This window comes from Benincasa hispida, chromosome 12 (assembly GCF_027475165.1).
Source record: "Benincasa hispida cultivar pf3 chromosome 12, pf3_genome.v1.1, whole genome shotgun sequence".
Classification (NCBI taxonomy): Eukaryota; Viridiplantae; Streptophyta; class Magnoliopsida; order Cucurbitales; family Cucurbitaceae; genus Benincasa; species Benincasa hispida.
This window is the reverse complement of record NC_143489.1, coordinates 23,187,761-23,195,433: the sequence shown is the minus strand read 5'-3', so window position 1 is coordinate 23,195,433 and position 7,673 is coordinate 23,187,761. Positions and strand designations below refer to the sequence as shown.

Below are 7,673 nucleotides of genomic sequence, written 5' to 3'. Positions count from 1 at the left end.
ATTATATTAAATGTCATATCTGATATTAACATTTATAATCTATGGTGTATATTATATTATAATATAATATAACATATAGTTTGAAAAATCTCTCAATTAATCACGGCATTTAATATAAATAAAATTTATATTAAATTTAATTATATGGATCCAATCCACATAATTAATATTTGAATCATATCCAAATATTTAATTCCTCTCAAATAAACTTTATTTTATAATGATTCAAATACATTATATTAATTATATCATCTATAATTAATTTCATCAATTAATTTGAACAATTTAAATTAATCAAAAATTAATTTGAGTCTCAATTATTCCAATTGAGCTACAAAGGAACCTTATGGACCTATAGATTGAAGATCCAATGGTACTTGAATAATTAATTAAATTTCTTTAATTAAATTACTCGACATCCATTAACAGTTGGTCACTCCACCAAAGACCAACATTGCACTATTCGCACTAGAGATATATTTTTGTGTCCATTAGATATAAGTCAACAGTGCGATGACCATTCACAAATTGTTCGTAAGTACATATGGACCAAAATTACCGTTTTATTCCTATAATTACATCTAACTTCTTAAATACCACTGATCCCTCTAATGAACAATAAGTCATAGTCCAAATATGACTAAACCCCTTTTGGGCCAAGAGAAGGTGTGGCGCTACATTGTTCAAGCCCCGGAATCAGCCTTTAAGGGAGCAATTTATCTACTTACCTTGACATTAGGGAAGTGGTGAATTCCTTCTTATATAGTTGTGTTTCCAGCTCCCCAATCAGACAAATCCCAAAAATGACAGACTTATTAAGTCGGTGATCTGGCCACTCTCACCCATACAAATCAAAGGACCGCCTTCATAGGCAGAAGTTCACAACTCACTCGGGATTCAGGTCATGTCACCTATGGTCATCTTGGTGAAATATAAGTCACTACTATTAACGGCGTTATATAAAGAGACTATTCATTTCGTGGTCCCGTTTTATACAAACCCTTTTGTATAGAACATCCCCGCTCACATATCTCGACATAAATGATCATAATCAGATCATTTGTAGCACTTTACAACAATTTTAACATCTACAAAGCAGGTTGTATTTGTAGTGTCACAAGGATAAGGTATCCATCCTTATCCATCTACTACAGACCATTTAGGTTATCACTTAAACATGATCCATTTGTATGTCTTTACATACTTGTTTAAGCTGCATAAGATAACCTTGAATGTTTGTTTATTGGCTTTGTGGGTTAATGCTACTAAATGAATAAAATATGTCTATTGGCTTTGTGGGTTAATGCTACTAAATGAATAAAATATATCATATTTTATTAAATAAATAAATCGTTTATACATTACAATTACAAACTACAGAACCCACGAGATTTATGGCATCAACCCCAACATGTACATCCTTGAATACTCCTATGGTGGTTCATTCACTCGATGTGAAAAATGATATATCATCTGATCTCAGAAAGATGATGAAGAATATTAGGTCCCGAAGAACCATAAATTTTGAGAAATAAGTGCACTTATATAACTTGACTAGTTTATACATTACACTTTGTAGTACTTTTTAGTAATTTTGTTACATATATATGATATTCGTCCAAAAAGAGGATATTGAAGTAGAGTTAAACATATTGTATGTTTTATTTGAGGATTAGTTTATATTGATTTATTTCATTCTAATAAATCTACTTAGGATCTAGTTGGTTATGAAAATGTAAGTTAGTTATCTAACCCATACAATCTAGATCTTAAACAGGTTACTTAGTACATGGAAAATAACTTTTATATCATGACGATCAGTAAAACAGACTATAACGGCTACTTCCTCAAATCATACTGAAATTCTTGTAATTCACGAGGCTAATCGAGAATGTGTATGACTAAGAGTAATGACTCAGCACATTCGTGAAACATGTGGTTTGTCTTCTAGTAAAAATCTTCCAACGATATTATATAAAAACAACACAACATACATATCTCAAATCAGATGAGGATATATTAAGAAGATAGAACCAAGTGTATTTCATCAAAAGTTTTCTACATTCATGATCTTGAAGAAAATGGTGACATCACTGTACAACAAATTTGTTAGAAGGATAACTTAACATACTTATTTACAAAATCATTACCATCCACAACATTTGAGAAATTGGTGTACAATATTAGAATACGCTGACTCAGAGATCTCAAGTGATATTTCCATGAGGGGGAATAAATATATGTATTCTTTTTACGAGTATTAGATTATGTGAAATATGTACTTTATTTCATTCACAAGAATTTTTTTCCCAATGGATTTTTTCCTAATAAGGTTTTAACGAGGCATATTTCATATATATAATGGGTATCTAAGGGGAAATATTATAAATATTATGACAATAGATGCCCATTAGATGCTCATGCTTAGTGTCCATTGACCAGGTGTCATGTCCTCATTTCCCAAAGTGTTGTCTATGTGTCTCAACATTACATATTATTAATGTCCATGCAATCCACCTCCTACTTGCCAAATTACCTATAAATAATAGCATTTTGTGGGTTTTGGCATACACACATTGGGCAAAATCCAAAAAGATTGGAGAAAGTGGAGAAATCCATCATTTTTATTTTATTTACTTTTGTTATTTATTTATTTCATATATTTATATATTATGTTTAATTTATTTTAATATTATATTTTTATCAATATCCGTATTTTCGTTGTGCTCCTCAAGTTTACAACAAGTTTGTACATTTTTATTTGTTATAAGATTTATTCAAGCAAAACTAAATTAAAAAGATGATATTATTATTAAATTGTAAAGAGGTCGGTTGTGACAAATTATCATATCATCCATAATATTGCATCTCTTAAATTTTTTGGTGTGATGATCCAAGCGTAAGAGAAGGTGGTATTAAACTTTTTTATGATGTGACACCCACAAACCCATTTCAACCCAAAAACAATGGTTAGAATTTTATTTGTTTCTAATATTTCATCTTTCATATCTCACCTCATCAAATATGAGAGGCTAAGAAGAGAGTGAATAAATAAATAAATAATTTATTGTCAAATCATTTTAAAAAACAAAAATATCTTTTATATACGAGTATACTTGGCTTAGTTTTGAAAATAATACGACAAATATCAATTTATACTCTAAACTTGGAGGATTCTATCTATTTAAACCCTAAACTTTAGGAGTTGCATTAATTTTAACCCTGATTTTTTAGAGTTTTGTCAATTTAAACCCCAAACTAATAATTATATCAATTTAGATCCTGAACTTTCATAATTGTATTAATTGAAACCTTGAACTTTCTTAAATCTATCAATTTGAATTCTGAATTTTCACAAGTGTATCAAAATAAAACATAATAAAGAGTTTAAGTTGGTACAATTATGAAAGTTCATGGTTTAAATTGATACACTTATAAAATTCATGATTTAAATCCATATAATTATTAGTTTAGAATTTAAATTGACACAACCCCAAAGTTCAAGATTTAAATTAATATAATTATTAGTTTAGGATTTAAATTGATATAGTACTCAAAATTCAGAGGTATAAATTGATATTTGCCCAAAATAATATTTGTAAAATGTAGATAACAAAAAAAAAAAAAAAAACCAAAGGTGCAAATAGAGTTTATAAACTTAATTTTTAAAAGTCGAAAACAAAAAACTTTGATCTTGTTTAATATCTATTTAGCTTTTTTAGTTTTCAAAACTTGACTTCGAATTTTAAAAAAATTCCTATAGAGTAAATAACAAAACAATGAAATAATAAATAGATGATAAAAATAGTGTTTATAAATTTAAATTTTGAAATTCAAATAATTATCAAATTCTAAAATTTTTGTAATTAACCATCCCATGGACTCAACAGCACACAGCACTTTGAGTGATTGCACCAAATTTGCAGAAGTGTCACTAAAGCTGTTCATTCCACTCTTAAATTTGAATATGCCATTATTTTATTTTAATTAATTAATTAATTAATTTATTATTATTATTATTTGAAAGGTTTAATCTGCTAATTATGATAACCCTTATTTTGGAAAGAACATCTTCTCAATTTTATGAATATTCATTAAAAAAAATTAACTAATAAACAACTTTCACCATTTTTAAACAAAACTTCTAATTATTAATATTATTAATCTCCACATTAGTATAATTATCCCTTTTTACAAAAAAATGCCAAACTTTTATTATATAGTAAAATATTTAATTCAAAATTTAACACTTCATTCTTGATAAAGGAGCAAAAGCAATGGATAGAGATTGAGTGCATTTGGCAAAATAGCTATTCCTTAATTTTTATAAGATCATTTTTCTTTTGGACTATTTTTAAATATAAAAAAATAAATCAAAATATTTACCAAATATAACAAAATTTTAGAACCTTCAATGATAGACGTTGATAGATACTAATACACCGATAGACTTCTATCAGTGTCTATTAGAGATATTGATAGATACTGATAGAAGTCTATCAGTGTCTATCATTGATAGTTCTAAAATTTTGCTATATCTTATACAAATTTTCAACAGTTTTACCATCACTGGTGCACATTTTTAACTTTCAACTTCTTTTTCTACCCACTTTTTAATGCTTGATAGTTCTCTTCACACAAATGTTTTATTTCTTTAGTTTAATAATTATATGGTTGAAGGTTAAACCATTAACTTTTAGAATAATAATTAGTATATTTATCTGACTAGATATAACTCAATAGATATATAATGTTATTCATGACTAAAAGGTATGTGATTTGAATTCCCCTAATTAAAAGGTATGTAATTAAATTCTTCGACTTTCTATTATACATCAAAAAAAAAAAAATCTTCTCAATCATACTTGAATTAACATATATTTCCCAACTAACTTCTTAATTATATACTAAGGTTAAAGTATCTTATCTACAACTTTTGCCAAAACTATGAAAATTTGAACCTCACATCTCAACTTCTATATTTGTGATGCGATGATCTAAAATAAAAATTATTTTCACTAGATAGACATCGAATTTTTTACACTTTCTCATATATATATATAATACTTTAATCAGTTAAGTCATGTTTTTAGCCAAAGCGGGTATTATTTAACAATAATTAATATTTATTATCTCTTTTTAGGTTGGAGGTTCAAATCTTTATATCCTATTTATTACACTAAATAAATAATGAATAATATTTTGGAGATATTTTCAAATATATCAAAATGAGCCAACTTATTTATAAATATAGCAAAGTTTCATTGTCTCTCTGATAGACAGACAGTCAAAAAATGAATAGATATCTAATAATGATAATTAAAAAAAAGGTGGTAATAATTACCATTAAGAAAAACAGAGATTTATATGAAGTTTAATATTAGTCAATCACTATCCCATAAACACCATGATTGATTTAGCTGTGTTTTTGTCTAAATTAGTGATTAAAAAAATTGGAAAACTTTTGTTTAGAGAGTTTAATGTGTTGAGTTGTCTCTCTCTCATGCCTTTGCCTTCCTTTTAGTGCTTTCATTAGTGGAAACCTAATTAAACTATTTCCAAACTTCAAATCTCTTTTTAATATATATATATATAATGTATTTTTATATTCGATTTTATTTTATCATTATATTTTTAAAAGGTGACCATTTAACTATTTTGCTTATGTTAAAATTTTAAAAATATAAAAAAAATAGATATTTTAAAAATACGAAGATAAAATTCAACCAAATTTAAAAGTGTATGAACGAAATTGAATATTTATAAATATAGAAACCAAATTGAAGTAAAATGATAAAATAGTATTTAAAAGTTGTTCATATATTGTAGTCCACTATCATGTTGGTCTATTACATTTCTCTATTTGACTTAGAAAGTGATGAAAGCCAAATTATGAGGACCAATGGCTCTCTTTTGTTAAAGTGGGTTTTTGGTTACCATAGAAATGTTGGAGTCCCAAAAAAAGGATCTTGGAATTCTACCTAAATTTGGCTGAAACCATAATATCCAACAACAATATATATGATATTAAGACTCTAAGAAGTTTCTAACACTACCCATTTGGCCATTTGGCCATTTGAAATTGAAAAGTTTTTATGTTTTAGAAAACCCCACTTGCAAGCCAAAAACACTCTCCAAATTAAAGGGTGCTTCTTCCTTTATTTTTAATCTTCAAGTGAAAGTAGGAGCATTAAGATACATGCTTTTGGCTCTTCACAAATAAAAAGTAAATAGAAAGATTGACTTGATGAAAAGAACACTAAAAATGGGCAGCACTTAATTTGGCAAAACCTGTGGCCATGCAAGGGGATTGGCTGCTTACATTATAGACATGCACAGAATCACTTCTTCTCCTCCTTTTTTTTAACCCTTCTTGCTTTAAATTTAAATCCCAAAATATGAATAGTAGGCAGAGTTGACTTTAATGGTTGTGGGCAAAAGTTAATGCACTAAATCATCATTCTGTAGCTATTGGGGGGAAGCACCATGAAAATAGCTTCTCAATTTCTCTCCAATTTCCTTTGTGGAATTAAGGATAAAAGCCTAACTTCTCATGCCTTATTCCCCTACCCTTTGCTTCTTACAAATTCACTTCCCCTTTCTCTCAAGATTATTCAACACAACACAATGTCCCTAAAACTTAAATTCTTTCTTCTCCTTCTCCTTTCCATCTCCATTCCTTCCTCATCAGGTAACCTACTTCTACCTACTTTCTTTTGTTCAGTTTCATAATCTCGTCGTCTCAATGAATGATGCTAATATATATGTTTTCTTCGTTTAGCGATGGTTGAACCACTTCGAGACATCAAGATTACAGAGAAGTCGATCATCAAGGTATTATAGTGTTTTTTAGAAGAGAGAAAAAAGTAAACAACGAAAATACTAGCGCAAGTAGTTTCCATAAGTTCTATTTTATAAACAAAATTACATCAAATAGATCCTGAGATATTTTTCTTGTTAGTCAAATAATAAACTTATGCTCCAATGAACTATATCTTAGCTAGTTTCATGTTACTAAATGGTTGAGTTCTATTTTTTCTCCTCTAATGTGCAAAAGGTCGGTAGCATCCAAATGAATGCAAGGAAGCTTATGACACTCGACGTACAGGACTATGATGAGACAAAAGCAAATAATAGACACGATCCGAAGAAGCCTGGAAATGGAAAGCCTTGAGATAGCCTCTCTTTAGCTTATGGTTTAAATAACATTAAAACACTTCTATTTTCCTTCACCAAGATAATGAACATGGTATGTGTGGATCGAGAGTGTATATTAGCCTGCTAAGATGAGGAAATCTTTGGATAAAGTAAGGCTTTTTTAATTCTTTTTTTCAATTTCACTTCCTTATTATGCTTCTACTGCTATTGGCTTTGATTATCACTCAGGGCCAAGTCTGAGCTTTGTGGTTATGTTTGAGCAGTTCTTTTATGTGTCAAATATCAATGATGAGCTATAGTTTAAGTTCAAATGCTTCATGGTTGCATGATTGAAGCTTGCTGATGGGTCCAATAAGTCACTAAAAAGAAATAAACAGAATTGGAGAGAGATAAAAACTAATAAGACAGATAAGAAGAGAATTAAAAAAGATTCAAGTGGTTTAGATGGATAGAAACAGAATTGGAGAGATTGTAAGCTTAAACCAAGACAGATAAAAACAGAATAAGAGAGCTCA

At 28.4% G+C, this 7,673-nt stretch overlaps 1 long non-coding RNA gene across 1 annotated transcript; it reads left to right on the top strand.

The window, feature by feature from the left end:
* The first annotated feature begins 6,552 nt into the window (after positions 1-6,552).
* Positions 6,553-7,359, top strand: LOC120092500 (uncharacterized). Its single transcript, XR_016525264.1, has 3 exons — positions 6,553-6,691; positions 6,782-6,834; positions 7,058-7,359. It is a non-coding gene; the product is annotated as an uncharacterized LOC120092500 (long non-coding RNA).
* Positions 7,360-7,673: the final 314 nt, after the last annotated feature.